Consider the following 16,250-nt stretch of genomic DNA (forward strand, 5'->3'; position numbering starts at 1 on the left):
GAAACTATTCACATCAGGCAGGTTTCTTATCTGAAATGTCTTTAATGACAATTAGTATCTTTCCCATTCAAATTAAATATACTTTTTAAAGTTCTGTCACAAGTTTTTTTCCCCCTAAATATCTATGTATGTATATTTCCTAATATCTAGGTATCTCATATTATGGACTTTATGTTTTTTCCCTAGTATTGCTTAACCACATAATTACAGTTATTTCACTTAATTGTGCAAGATATTTCCTTCCGAAGTATCTTTTACATTGTTATTCATTAATTGTTTTTTGTCATTGAACTTAAAAATTCAGAAAGACTTTTCCTGACTCCAGGAATAGTAAAGCAGTATGCACTTACTAATTCCTTTTTAATTCAGCCAGCTTCTATCTTTTCCCTCCAGTTTACAATATTATTCTTTGCCAAACTGGCATGTTCGAAAATCTTCTAGGACATAAATGCTGAGTTATATTGTTGTCAGTTGGCCCCTATAGCTGTGAAATAATACTTTTCCAACATGGAATTCTTTCTGAAGTGTGATGTATTTGGGATTAAATGTTTGCCATCCATAAACTCTTTCAGCCATGCATGCACTCAGCTCTGGTGGGTTTATTCTGTCATGGTCACTGGATCTTCATTCAGGGTTGGGCCAATATTTCTCCTGTTTAAGTGCCTTGGGCTGCAGAGTGTCCATGATCTCGACAGGCTCTCAATAACCACAAAATAAATAAAATTGAAGGGGAAAAGGTATAGCTAGACTTCCTGGAAGGCTTTTTATTTCCTTGCCTCTTCAGAAGGGGAACTCTGAGTTCAGAGCCCAGGCTCAGTCCCTGGCTGAGGTTCTGAGTGTGAGTGTGAGTGCCCCTGGCAGCTCTCCTCTGCAGCCAGGTCTTCCTCAGAACTCTGCTGAGGTGTAACTGCAGTCTCTGTGGGTTTATTCAGAAGAACTGCAATGAGTCTGGGTTTTAACAAAGCTTGTAAATTCATCCTCAATTTCAGTAGCTGTTACTTTTATAAGATTCACTTCCTGCATCTTCTCTGAGTTCCTCAGTGATTATTTTCACCCAGGAGGTCACCTGCTTTCCCTTATGTGCAGAATTTCATTACTCTTTAAGACATGAAAGGAACACCTAGAAATGTAGTTGACTCTGATGATAAAACCTACTAAAAATCAGAATTTTCAAACCACAAGTCAGCTTTACAGTGTACTCCACCTGAACCTGCAGCCCCACAGAGGCTCCAAGGCAAGAGAGGCAGAACTGGAGAGCAGCGAATTCCCAAAATCCAGAGGAAGTGCAGAGGTTTGCACAGAGCAGATCAGCTGTGAGCTGCAAATCTGTGTAATAGCTGGGATTGACAGTGCAATCATGATTTTACACTCTGAAACTTTATTGATGAGCTTTTCCTGTTGGGCTTTCCCTATCGATCTGCCTTCTAAAATATACTGAATGCTCATCACAGTGCTTTGGTGGGAAAATGTTGCTGTTTCTTCTACATTTCCTTATTACCTAAGAAATGCTCTGTAGTCTAAGGAAGAGTTGTAAATATTTTGAAACAAGGATGAAGTTTATTTCCTGTGTGAGCCTGTCCAAATTCCACAGGATGATGCAAAGATCATGACTCCAGTTTTACTAGGCTCAACAGAAAAGAAATTTTGATTTCTGTGTCAATGTAAAGAATACATTGAGTCTTGTTTTTAAATGAAAATGGAATTACCTTAAAATTAATGAAGCTTATAGTTTTTAAGAAGAGTCCAACCTAGACCATGAACGTTTTTAAAAACACTGAATAGCCTAAGAGATATAAATGTAACTCCCCTGAGTTCCCCTGTGGAACAATAATATTGTTTGCAGGACCTCCAATTGTTATTGTCAAATCTCAAAGGTCAGAAATTATTTTACCTGATTGGGCTGGAGGATAAGAGTTCTCACCCTAAGCTTAGCTAGGTGAACAAAAATAACATTTAAATTCCTTTTTTTAATTTAAATTCTGAATTGAGATGATTCAGCACCTATGGGTTTATTCTCTTTTAAAGAAAAAGAATGAAATAGTACAAAGACATGTGAAAGCTCACTTATGTGCTCTTGAGTCCCTAAACTGATATTTACTGAGTTCCTAATCTGATATTTAATCAGAGAACCTTAGGGCTAATTATATTTAGGGTGCCATTCCTTGCACTGTCACAGACAAAACAAAGCACTCAAGTATGTTATTTCCTCCAGTCTTTGGCCATTTTCTCTCTGTAAAATGCAGCAATATTTACCAACATTGCCGGTGGTGTCAGGAGCTGGCTGAGGCAGTGAATTGAGTGCCAGAGTCCATCCCAAGAGCAGAGTGAGGGGCAGGGCTGTGTGGAGGTGATGCTGTGCCTTTCCTGGGACAACCAGCAGCCACATCCCTTTTCCCATACAGAAATGGCAGCGAGCAAGAGCCAGAAACAAAAGGCCCCTCTCTCCCTGTCTGAATACAGTGACATTCATTCTCAGAGAAGCAGGGGCAGCTTTTTGAAAGCAGACTTCTTCAGTCCAACAATAACACACAATGAGTTATTGACTTGTTTATATATGGAGCTCTTTTCAGTAACTAACTCTGACTCCCCACAGTCTGGACAAATGATTGATTTCGTTGTTAGAAAAAGAGAAAGCTCTTGCACTAAACTCTGTAGTGCAAACTACTTTTTCTCCATTTGTTCCCTCACTGAATAGGACCTTATTAAAATGCACTTTCCAAAAAATACCTGCAGCTGGCCTTTATAAGCATGTTTTGTATATATAAATAAGTAATTTGTCCCACTCCTTTGTATGGTAACAAACCATTGGAGGATCTTGTCAACACAGATATGAAGGTTGAGTGTCAGAGAATTTTGGTTAAACAGTATTATTTGTATTGATCTGTATAAAAAGCATAATTATAAAGGTATTTACAGTAGCTGTTTGCTGTCTGGTTACAAAAAATTACTTTTAAAAATTAATAGGTATGATTTTTTTATTGAGAAATTTCCTTTTGGTACCAGTTCTTAAAGTAATATGTGTAAACATTCTGATACTTTTATATCTATGGTCAACTAAACAAATATTTGAATAACTATTAATTGATCTTTAAACTTTGGTATCTTTTTGTAATACAGAATTTATGGGAGGGTTTATGTGCTCAATATGTTAATTCTCTATGCATGTATATACACAGAATTTTATTTTAAAAAAAATGAGCTTTATGTCCTCTATAGTTACTGTGAATTATCTTTAATAAGCAAACAAGTACCTTGGGTTTTTTTCACAAATTTAAATACTAAGGCATACTATAAAAGATGCTGCAAATACCCCAAAGCTGCATTGCTGGAAGAATTTAATATTGCCAGGAAAGGATGCAGAGTTCTACTGAGACCTGCAATTTCTTGGTTACACATCCCAGGCAGTTAGGGCCTCATTCAAATGTTGCTGAAGGTGTTTTTTAATACATTTGAACACATAGAAATGTCATGGATTAATGGAGCTATTGCCACACTGATCCCCCAGGTTCTTTTTCACTTGTGAAGTTGTGTTAGCCCTGGCACACAGAATGTAAAATGTGAGCATTCTGCTGCAACTTCACATAAATTCTGTAGAAATGAACATTAGAAGGAAGTAAGGTATCACAGCCCTTGTGTACATGTGAATATTCTGGGAGTTCCTTACAAGATGGAAGTGTTGGTTTTTGGGTTGCATAGGTTTCTATGTTTCTATTTCTATTAAAAAAAAAAAACTGAGAAAGTGCAAATTGTGGATTTCTAATCTTTGTTATCCATTAGCCTTGAATTTTGATAATTTTGTTATTCTAATTATTTATCTTGTCACACCTTGATTTTATTGATTTTCATTCTTTCAAGCTTTTTTGCATGCATTTCCTTTATCTGCATTCTTTTCACTCTTAATCTTTTATTTGTTCCCTCCCAAAATATTTTTTCTTATCGTACTTACTTCCTTTTTCTTTTTTTAATGTATTTTTCCTGACATAATTTGGTTCCATCTTGGAGAGTTAGGACAGACAGGTCACTAGTTTCTACCTAATTACCCAGATAGAGCTGTTTAACAAAATTAATAATATTAACTCGATTTACAATACGATATTCAGATGTTCAGTAAGCCTTGCTAGAACCCAGTTAGAATTACCAAAGATTTATTTTTTAATAAAAGTTGCAAGGGGAAAAATTAATTAAATTTCTCTGCTCTTATCCATTTTCCTATGAACACCAGATATTAGCACAATTTTGGAGAGAGGATGTATAAGCAAAGCAAAGAGTATTTTCTATTAAAAATTCACGTGTAGAGCAGAAATGTGCTGCAGAAATGAATGCCTGTCTTGTTATCTCTAATTCCAGTGTAGCTGGCTTGGGGGTGGAGATGGGGAGCTCGGAGTTGCATCATTTTTAAGTGGCTGTGGAGGCCTGGGGGAGCAAAAGGAAGAGCTGTTCTCAGTCTGTGCAGCCTTTTGGGAGCACCCCGAGGTGCGCTGGCTTTTCCCGTGATCCCAGCACATCCACGCCCCAGCGGGGCAGTGCCTCCCTCCCTCCCTGGGTGTCCTGGCACAGGGCTCAGCTGCCCTGCCCTGCTGCACCTCAGTTCACCGAGTGCCCAGCAAACCTAGACCCAAAAAAACCCCAAACCTGGGAGCAGCAGCTCTGCTGTGGAGCTTCCAGGCTCGTGTCTCTCCTGCAGCTTCGGGTGTCGTGACACAGCCACACGAGGACAGGCAGGTGCTGGTTTTTGGAAGATGTGATGCCAATTTGTTGGACAAGTTACACTCTGTGGGCTGGAGAAATGTGTTTGCTATGGAATGCAGCCAACAGTTTAAATATTATTGAGTCAGTACAGTCCCATTCTAAAATCAAGCATGTGGTGAAAAGAAAAGACACCAGATTTGTGTCTGTCTTTTCCAGTAAAGAGAAGTTAGGGTGCAGTGTGTGATTTCAAAGATCTGGACTGAGATCGACTCTTTTGGCCTAAACCTTTGTTTCTTTTTACTCTGAAGATGTTTTACTTTATTTTCACTTAAGCATGAAAGTGCAGGTCTTTGTGCTCTGAACTCTTAAAAAGGACACTTAGAATTTGTCATAGTAAAGTTCTTAGATCCTTTGCAGTGCCCAGGCACTTTCTCATATTTAGAATCCGAGTTTAGCAATGTTTTCTGTCAGATGAAAGGCACGTCCCATACAGCTAACTTTGGCAGCCCTTAGCCTGTGCTTTTCTGTGCTAACAGGAATCATCTTTAACTTTTGTATTTGCTTAAAGGCTCACCCATCTGCTCCCAGTTGTGCTGGTTTCCCTTTGAGCTGTAATTGCTGAAGGCCAGTGGGTGTACTGGTGTCAATCAAGCTGAGCACACACAGAGCCCCTCTGCCTTTCCAGAGGTTTCCTTTGCCACCCTTAGATGGATGGTTTAAAACTTTGGGACAGCAGATGAAACCCTGGTTTCACTGGAGTCAATAACTGATCCTCTCATGCTGCTCCTGACTGGCAGGTGTTTTGGGAAGGCAAAATCCTGCCACTGTTCAGAGAGGAAAATGCCAATCCCCACCATGGATAGGGCACAAGTGCATTCAAACAGGACCCCTCAAGGAGCTGGAAACTGAGAGTTACAAACAACCCACACAAAACCATTGACTACTGTCAAAAACAACATGGTCTTCATTTTCTTTTTCACCTCACCTCTACTGCATATGACTTAGGCATAGCTTTCAACACTTCAGAATAGTGAGCACTGAAAAACGTATTTGGGATATTTTAGGTTATTCATTCTGAAAAGTGTAGTTTTTTTCTAATTTCATTACAAGCCAAGGAACTCTAATAACACTTAAAAGATTCTATTCAATGCAAAAAAAAAAAGAAAAAAGAAAAAAATGCACTTTAAAATGCTCCTATGAAAATATATAAGTGCCAAATGTGTTTATATGAAAATGCTTCTTATGGGTTTTTAATCTATGTGTCTGTAGCATGTTATTGTCATTCCTCAGCTGGAGTTTGCTTTTAGCTTTTAGGAGGAAAAATCATTAGATATTCTTTCAATGATAGCAGAAGAGTTGTGTTTAAAGCCAGAGGAAGTAAGTGAATTATAGGAAGCAATTTTGTTGACAAATAAGAGAAAAAGAAGACCATGAAGACTATATTTGAAGGCCTGAAAAGTTATTTTTTGGCATTGAAGCTCATAGTGATCTCCATGTAATAATGGAACAATTTTCTACCACTCTCCCTCTTCATGAGCCAATAAAATAATTGCCAACAATAATTTCAGGGTACACATTTCTGAATCTTCAGATTTTCATCTTTTTCTGTGGGGTATTGTGCTCCACAAATGCCAAGGGTAATTTCTCCAAGAGAGAGAGAGAGAGGAAGAGCTGTGCAGGGCAATAACTTCACGTTCTCTGTGCCTTAGGAGCACACACACAGCTCTCCTGGACTGTATACATGTCACTCCAGTTTGAATTCAGTCTCTCCTTGGCCTATGATCCAGTTCTATTAATGAATTTAATGCTGTTTATCAGGAGCAACCAAATACCTTGTAAAATCAGTATCACTGGCTGGGAAAACTTCAGCTCTTATTAAAGTTAATGAATATATGATGAATGATGATTATTATGAATAATTTTTTTGTAGAACAATTATTCATATTCTGGAATGTCTCTGAAGATAAGCACCCACCTTTTTCTCTTTGGACACAACTACTGAACTTCACCCCCAGTTTTGTTCTCTTTCTTTGTCTTCCCAGTTCCATTTTGAGTGGTCTGATATGGATCCTTTAACTTTCTTCTCTTTTCTAGCCTTTTCTGTGGAAAACTATATTGAAGGTTGACCTCTGTCTCCAATTATCTCCATGAAAAATCAAAAATCGAGTGGTGGCATTAGGATCCAAGATTAACCATCACAGATTGGCTTTTGCTGATATCTAACATTGATTAAAAAAAGAAGTAAAAGCACCTAGTTCCCAGTTCTGTGTAAGAAGCAGAGCAGAGCTACTTATTCTGCCCTCAAACAGAATTTTGGAAAGTGCAATTCCATTCTTCTTCCCTCACTGTGTCAGAATGGAAATAAATTTCATGACCCTTTTGCTTGCACAGATTTCTCCCTCATGGCTTCACTGCCTTTATTTTCATGATGAAAATGTAAAGATTTTGTCCTCTCTTTCCTGATCCCTGCCAGGCTACTTTCTGCCCAGGTGTTTGCAACAAAGGAAAAAAACCCATTCAGTGACTGGGTGGGAAGGGGGAGTGGGAAGCTTGGAATGAGGGAAAAGCTCAATAAATTCCAACTTAGTTGCTCTAGATTTGTTCAGTGTCATCCAACCCCACGTAGAGGAGGAATTCACCCTTTCTTTAGAGAGAACCCCCCTGACTGCAGTGTTTATTTCTCAGATAATCCAAAGGGGTTTGGGTATAGGCCCTACTTTTTATCAATTCTGAAACTTTCTAAAGAAAAGGAACGTTTTCTTCAAATTTTCTTGATTTTTCTATAATATGATTCCTTTTGCTTGTAAACCAATTTTTAGAAGAGATTTTTCAACACAGCAAAATATTTAATATTCAGTTACGAATTTAAGTAGCTCTTTGCTGTTTTCAGAACTGAGTTGCTGCTCTAATTGCAAACATTAAAGTCTATTCTTTTAGGGGGAAAATGTAGTTTACAATGTCAAGATTCAGTAAGCTAATCATAAGATTATGCAGGAAATATTATAATGAAAAGCTATTAAATCAAGCATTTTTCTTACAATATCTCATGCTGTGAAGTTGTCAGCATATTCTAGAAATGAAATATTAATACAAAATTGATGGCAGTTAAAAGTGAAGAATTATTTCAGAGTAGGTGTCTTGATGGCAAAAAGAAATAAGCCCTTCAGATATGAAATTATTAATACATGCATTTTATCAGAATGCTACCTGTAAATGTATATTAACATTCCATTTCTTGGAATAATTAAAAATATTTGTAGAATTACATCAATGATATTTCACTTCTACACCAATAACTTATAATTGAGATTAGCTTGTCTCAGTAATAATGCTTCCCTTTATTTACTAATTTGTAACGAATCAAATTTTTCTTAAATAAAACAGACTCACTAAACATCACATGTAGACCTCAATCCTGATCTCATTACTTTGGCAGAAATTCTAAATTATCTGCCTGGGGTCAGCATGAATTGCTTTTCCAGTTCCAGGTATTTGGCAATTTTATCTCTTCCTGCTAAAAGGTGTGTACCAAACCAATAAACTTTTAATGACCCATCATTTATTAGCAGAAACATGGAAGTAGAAAACAATCACTATTTATTATTATCATAACCAAATTATTGCCCTGAACCATCCTTGAAATGTTTAGAAGGCCATGAAAATAAAAACAGAGCAACTAAATTTATGTAGATGAAGAGAGAAATATGCATTGTGGGCAAAATACTAAAAATTCTTTTGGTTCTAGATTTTCCAATAAACATGATTCAGTTCATTTAGAGATATCAAATTTTCTGATTGGAAATTATAAATTGATAACCCACATATACAAATCCATTTTATTTATTGTGATGTTGGGAATTGCATGCAGAAGCCACTCAGGTTGTTCACTAACTTGAGCAGGGTATTTTATCTCTGCTCCCAAAGATTTCTGGCACACTAAAATCCATGGAGGTGCTGACAGGTACTGCAGTGCCCAAGTGGGTCACACATCCCCTGGAATCCTTTTAGGAAGAATTTCATCACAGAGGGGTGTCTGGGTATGGGAAGGGGCTGCCCAGGGGGGTGGTGGAGCCACTGTCCCTGGAAGTGTTTAAGGAAAAACTGGATGTGGCACTGAATGCCATGGTCTGGGTGATGTGGTGGGGTTGGGTCATGGGCTGGAATAATTTCAATGTCACTTGACATTAGCCTGAATACAAATCTGTATTTCCATGTTAAATGATGAAGCTTTACCTTTAATTAGTCAGCATTTTTGTAATTTTCCCAACAATTTCTTGTAAGTGTAATTTGAACAGAAGGCATTGTGTCACACTAGAGGGCATATTAATGATCATATGTATTACAAGAAAATAATAAAATGTACATATATTCAATCAATCCCAAATTAGATTTTTATTCACTAACACCTTAGTCATTCAACCTAGCAAACAATGACCAATTGTGTTAACACTGGGATGCATTTTTTTCATATGAAAGGTTTTAAAAAGTTGCAGAATATGAACATTTTTTGGATCTGTTGTAAGTAATTAATTGTGGCACCATCACAGCTTTACTTTTGATGGGTTTTTATGGTTTCTGGTTACCTATTGAGTGGTATTATTTCTTTTTTACAATTAAAGCATTTTAGGGCCATGAAATTCAATTTCTTCCATTTCCTAGCATTTCTCCTGTGAGATTCTGGAAGCTGAGTGTTGTTAAAGCTGTATTTTGAAACTACTTGGGCACATGAAGATGCAGATAGGTGCACGATGTGATTTTCAAAATCTGGTCAGTTATTCCCCTCTACTGGGAGGGAAGATGCTGGAAACTGGTGGGAATGTCACCATGACTTCACTCATTACTCATTAAGAAAAGTCTTCCCCATGATTCCTGATGGTGTTTGTTTTGCCTTGTTCAGAAAATAATTACAGCTGCTGAGCTCAGATCGTGGTATAAATCAATAGTGCAGCTGTTGAAGCTTGGCTGCTGTGTAGCAGCTGAGGATTTGTTTCACTCAGTGTAAACTCTTCTTGCTGTTCTCACCATTGTGTGGCTCCTGCCCCTTGTTCAGGTTGCCTTTGGCAGGTTCAGTGCAGAGGCTCAGAGCTCCCTGTGCTAAGGTGAGGGGGCTCTGAGCACCTGAACTGACAGGTGACCTCCCCTTTGCAGAGCCCAGGTGAACGGGACAGGCATGGATGGATGCTGCTAACGACAGCTGGGCTCCCTGTATGGACACAACACCTGTACCTGCTACTCCTGTTTGCTCTGCATTTACAGCAGCATCAGTCACTCTGAACACCTTGCAGGATTGTCTTGAAACCGGTGCACAATCAGCGTCATCAGAATCTGTGAAATTATAAACATGGTGTTATAAATACTTATTGGTCCAGGGACAAGTGACATGTGGACACACTGTTAGAAAGCTAGGAAAATTACAGCCTGGAAAATCACTTTCAGGCCAGAGCTTCTCAGCTCCATTCCCAGGCTGATAAGCTGGTTCAGCTTCTCTTAGTGAGAATTTCTCCCAGGATGACAATTTGGTCAAAACAGAATGGAATTCTCAGTAGAGATTAGCACCTGGTGTTGACTGTGGGACCCATTTTGAAGTACTGTCCCATGGAGGTTTTTCCCAATTATCCAATGAGCTGCTGTCCTGTCTTAGCTCTGAGGAACATGCTTTAAATACGAGTTGTCTGTTCTATAAAGTTGATCTTTTTTCCCTAAAGAAGCCCGTGTGTGTTGCTGTCCTTGCTTTCTCTCTCTCTCTCGAGCAGTAACCGCGGTGCCACAGCCATCCCTCACCGTGCTGAACACAGAATTACAGAAGGAGAAAACAGAGCAGCAAAATCCCGGGCTGCTCTCCTCAGGTGGAGCTTTGCAAGGCTCACAGGAGCAGGGACTCCTCTCCCAGCCACGCTCACCCTGCCACACGCCAGCACAGGAGATGACCCGTCCGTATTTTTAACGAGAAAAGAACTTTATTCTTTGCATGTGCTGGGTTTGTGGTTTGGTTTTGTTATTTTTTTTGCTAAGCTGTGCTCTTTCACCATTCCCTCGGCCAGCTCCTGTACAAGTGTCACTTCCATGATGAGTTTTGCTGGCCAATGAGAAGTGAAATGTGCAGCCTCTCTCTCTGGGGCACAATGAAAGCACACATTTTTTTTTCAACTTATGCGTACGTAAGCCTTCTTTTGTGAATAAGACTCATAGGGTCAGATAATGTTTAAAGGGAAAGGCTTTATGTCTCTCAGGCCTGCATGTTTCCACATGGATGCTTCTACACACACACAGATTGAATTATGAACAGACCTATTAATGCTGGGATCACAAAAGGTCAAGTTTTGTCTTCTTTTACCTCTATTCAGAATTGCTTTTGAAAGGGGGGAAAAAAGGGATTTGCAGGAAAAAAAAGATTCATGATGAAGAATTTTACAGGTCTTTTTTTTTTTTTTTCTGTCCTTTAGCAACATCTGGGAGTTGGAAAAAAAAATTCTTATTATGTAAAATAGTCCAGGGGTATTGTATTACTAGATTTTAATATATCTCCTTTGGGTCACTTGGAGGGTTACCTAATGGAATGACCTTCTACATAAGGAACAAAAACACCAAAAAGGAACTTTAGGAAAATATTCCTGCTACTATAATGGACATGTTTAACTGAAGAAAACTTTGTCCAACTATTCCAAGAAAAACCTTTAAATGTGGGTCGTCTTTTTTGATATTTTTTTTCAGGAAAATCTTACATTGGATTTGAACTATTCCTTTAGACTACTCATTTGAAAAGTTATATTAAACTTTAATATCCACATCCACATAAAAGCAGATGTTACAAAGTGCTGTGCCAGATCTCATGGTAGGTAATTTTTATACTATTTTCACCTTTTTTTTCTAGAAGAAGATCAATTAATCTTATTGAAGGGTACCTACTGTATTTTCATGTACACTATCCAGTAGTACAGAGTCCAGAAATAACTCTAATACCTGAAAACATATTCTTCTCTATTTTCTCCTATATGTTCCACAGAAAACATGTTTGAGAGAACTGAGGAAACAGGAGATGCTTTTAAGATGGCAAAAAGTTCACATTATACCCTAAAGCTGTGCAGTACTTTAGGCACTGTTTTGTGTATGTGTGTTTGCATGTGTGCATCAGTGCAAATATTGCAAGAACAAGTATTTAAATTCACCACCACCCCCTTTTTGTAATGCTAAAAATGCATTTCTATGTCTGCTTGTATTTGCAAAAAATTATACAAGACATCCTGAAGAAGAAAAATGCACAAATGATATAACATTTTTGAGTGTGATTAAGGCTGGACATTAATCCTAGAAGTCCAGAGAAGCCTATTAAAATTAAGGAAATGGATATGATGATGACAAATTAAATACATTAACAGAAAAGGTGATTTACATTGAAAGAATAATTGGCATTATTTTTACAATTTAAGAATTACAGACTCAAAAATCGATGAAAACATCCAGGAATCCCTGTAGGCTGAAGTAAATGAGATTAATGGAAGGAAGTCAACTTTGACACTGTGTAAAATTCGCAAAGAAAATGATAGCAAAATATTGTAGTGCTGTTGTACCAACACCACCACCTGAAACTTCTTTTTTTTCCCACAGGCTTGGGAAAGAAAGCCATAGCAAAAAAAGAAGCTTAAAGCTTTGTCTTCAAAAAGAGTACAGACATTTTATTTAAAGCAAAATAAAAAACAGTGGCTCAACTAAGGTAAAAATAAAACATTATAAAAACACCCATGCATAAAATAGATAAACAACAGCATTTCCACACAAGGCTCATTACTTTTTTTTTTTTTTTCCTTCTGAGTACTTAGTGAAATTCCAGAACTCACTTTTGCAAGTTATCCTCGAGTCCTGTTACCTTTGTTTTGTGGCAAGGGTCAGTGCCAGACACTCAGCTGGGCTGGGTTGGGTTGATGTAGCAAAGTTAATATTCTTTTTGATATGCAGGAATCTCTAGGTTTTGTGTTTTCTTAATTGATACATTTTACTTATAAGGGAATAGAAGAAGTCATAATAATATAATATAAAGAAGAATCTGTTCAAGCAGTTGGAAAACATTTCCTTTCAATATGTCTTATGCTGTAATTAAAAAAAAAGGCAGAGTAAATAAAAATAAAACATCTCATGCAGTTCAGGCCTTCATGGCTGCCTGGCTGGTGTGAATATGGATTTCTGTGTACAGAAGCCTGTGCAGTGAAATCATGATTGCCACACAATGCACAGCTATAACTCCTTAGCTGCCATGCACAATCCAGCCCAGTTATTTCTCCCAAGCCATTAAAACTAATGGCATATGTAATCTAATTTTCTTGGAGTTAGATGCACAATTACTCAGGAGAAGTGAATTTAGGAACACAGAGACAGCTGGAGGCATCAGTTCAAACACTCTGTGCTCTCAGGATTTTGTGCTTGTAAATGTAAAGCTCACATTTCCAAATAAGATACAAAGTTTTATGTTTCCATCCTAAAACATAACTGCTTAGTTGTGTTCTGTGCTTAAATTACATAACTGGGGTGTGACAGGTAAGACTGCAATTCTGAAACCTGAAAGTTCAGCAAAAAAACTTTTGAGAGCATTTGGGCTGGTTTTTTTATTGTATGCACCCATCTTTTGAGCAGCTTGCTTTGCCCTTTCTGGAGGCCAATTCCACTGGCATTTCTTAGTGGTTTACAAAATTGAGCATTATGATGGTAATGATCACACAGTGAACATCACCAGCTAGATTTAACTGCCCCAAGAATGTAACTTCTAAACTAATTACGTGGTTACTGTGTCTGTCAGATATAAACATTGCCCACTGGAAAGGCTCCCTTTATTTTGATACAAGGACATGTAAGGTAAGCTCGATATTTGAAAGCATGGCAGTGATGATTTTTACTCTATTTAGATCTCTTCTATTCTTCCTCGATTTGAGACATTCTCTTGTCCTTTCCAAATTCATCAAGAATATACATATATATATATTATATATATATTATTATAATGAAAATATGGCATGATGCATGTATAAAAATATAGAAAATATTTTAATGAAAACTAGAAGAATATGTGCTAAATATCATTAAAGAAACGTAACTTCTTTGGAAGTTGAAAATCTCTGGCTTTGTTTTTAGTTTGAATTTATGCCATTTTCCAGAGATTGTAAATTACAAATTCTGGAAGTAATGAATGTGTTTTTTTCCAGTTATTAAAGATGGTTATAAGTGTATAATTACAGGTGATTTATGTGATTACCTATGAAATGCAAAATAAAGGGGGAAGAAAACTGTGTTCATTCCTTGCATTTGCTACAGTCACTGAGCAAGACATATATATATATATTGAAAAAAAAACATATACTTATTTTGAAAATTAAATTCTATGGAATTAAAGAGTACTGCCCCACATGTTTTCCCAGGACATCAAAAGAACTGCTTGAGGTTCTATAGTATTCCTCAAACATCTTAATACATCTGGGAAAATGCAGTTTACTAACCTGTCCTATAATCAAACTTCCTTTGATAAACAGATATTCTATGAAATTCTTTGATCAATAGCACTTCAGGTGTGGGTGTGTTCTTTAACCAGTGGATAGCTGTGGGAGAGCTAAAATAATTCAGGGTGAATTTTACAAAACAAGGTTTGCTCTGCAGTGCTTAAAACCGAGTTAGAATTCTGCAGTGGAGTTTATCAAGGCCAAGTGAAGAGAACAGGAGCATTTTCCTGGGTTTGGGTCAACTTCACTTTATGGACAATGTGGGAGCACTTTTGGAATTTGCTGTCTTAGCTTTCAGCTCGGCCTGGCTTTTGTTCTTTCAGCAGTTTCACTGCTTTAGTGAGAACTCAAATCTTGTTTCTGTAACTCTTGCATAACTTAGGCAGAGCTTATGTCTTAATTTGCTTTCTTCAGTCTTCCACAGAGAGCCAGTGGGTGAATATCCAAGTTATAGATATTAATGGTGTCCTGTGGCAAATGATTGTACTGAGTACTGGGCATTATTCATACACCCACAGGAAGCCTACAAAATCCCTTGGTATCCTCAGGAAATCAGCTTGCCATACGATCTAGCTCCTCCAGGAAAGCCTAGTTCTAAAATCAGAATTTTCCCTTTAGGTGTTACAGCATTTTGCTAGATCACAAATTGTCATTATTTCAGATGTTGTTTTGAGGAAAAAACTCCATTTCTTGACTCGAGAAGACAACAAGAAGTTTTTTCTGCAGGTCAGAACGTGGCAGTGCTGTTTGGCAGCTGTTTCTGGTAGGAAGCAGGTACTTAGTGAACACTCAGGAAATGGAGATAACCTCCTTATTTCTGATCAAAATGCTCCAGCTAAGCTGTACCAGGGAGTGAAATATTTATTATGTCAAGTCTTCCTCAGAGTTAAAATCAATCACAGGTGCTCAGTTTTGAAGTTTTCTTTCATATTCTGGGTTTAAGAGACTTTTCAGAGAGAATAAGGAAATCTGTGACAGTGCCTATCAGAACAAGCCTGGAAACATTGAGGAATAGAGAGTGCAGATGTTGCAAGTTCAATATCTGGGGTTTTTTTAAATTATTTCTTCATGTGATTGTGGCACCTATATAACAACACAAACTGGAAATTAGATCTGAACTGTCATTTTGGATATTTGTTGTAAATAAACACAGTCCATAATCAGAGTTTATTCTTTATAGATATTCAGAATGAACTGTGGGCTGAAGATAGAATATTTACCTATCAATACATACATAGGTTGTTAACATTTATGTTTTCCTGAATGAATCAGTAAGAAAATAAGCCTACAGTTATTTTTAAAATTTTGAGATGACTTCAGTGTTATGCCTGGTTTGAGTGTGTAGTGAATATTTTACAAAAAATTTAACACTCTTTGTCAAAAGTTTTTCTTTTTTTTTTTTTTTTTGTCAGGGGAAGACTTCTAATCTCTGCACAAGGCACTAAAGACACGAGACTTCTAAAAAGTGCACAAGGAGATTACCTGCCAGCAGGTAACTTCAGCAGGCAGGAAACTTTGCTTTGCTTTTTTTGTTTCTGTGAACATTTAGTCTTTGGAAGACTTGAAATGATCAATAAGAAAAACCCACCAGCAAGAAATATTCATGATTTTATTTTGTTTTAGGATTGTAGTCTCTTGAGGTATTTATGATGGGGACATTGTAAATGCTAAAAAAATACCACATTATGAACAAGAATCCCAGATTGAATCAAATGTATTTCACACAAATATCAGCACTCTATTTTTGGACTTATTTATGGATCACAAGAAAACCCTGCTATTGAATTTAGTAGGAATAGGGCTTGAATATCTTTTGTTTAAAAACTTAAAGTAGATGTTCGTGTTCAATCACTGTATTTCAATTATATTTGTTTCTAAATTTATTGAAAATATATCCAGTTATAAAAATGTCTTCTATCAGACTTGCACGTTGCAGTAACCAGTCCCAATAGATGTGTTTTCAAAATGTTTCACAATTGGGAATTTTTTCCATAGAAAATTAAGAAAACTCCCATATAAGGATTATTCAGGTAGCTAACACCCAGCAGGGTCAATTGTTTAATTATTAAAAAAAAGGTG

The 16,250-nt window shown here is 37.1% G+C and overlaps 1 long non-coding RNA gene across 2 annotated transcripts in view; it reads left to right on the forward strand.

Annotated features, from left to right (window-relative positions):
• LOC148221753 (uncharacterized) overlaps nt 1-15,677 on the forward strand; it is a 26,034-nt gene extending 10,357 nt beyond the window's left edge. For both annotated transcript variants that reach the window (XR_015807571.1, XR_015807572.1), the window contains 3 exons: nt 11,401-11,521; nt 12,295-12,400; nt 15,584-15,677. This is a non-coding gene — a long non-coding RNA (uncharacterized LOC148221753). The remainder of the gene's footprint in view (nt 1-11,400; nt 11,522-12,294; nt 12,401-15,583) is intronic.
• The last annotated feature ends 573 nt before the right edge of the window (nt 15,678-16,250 follow it).

Source organism: Sturnus vulgaris, chromosome 18 (genome assembly GCF_052056855.1).
Source record: "Sturnus vulgaris isolate bStuVul1 chromosome 18, bStuVul1.hap1, whole genome shotgun sequence".
In the NCBI taxonomy this organism is placed as follows: domain Eukaryota; kingdom Metazoa; phylum Chordata; class Aves; order Passeriformes; family Sturnidae; genus Sturnus; species Sturnus vulgaris.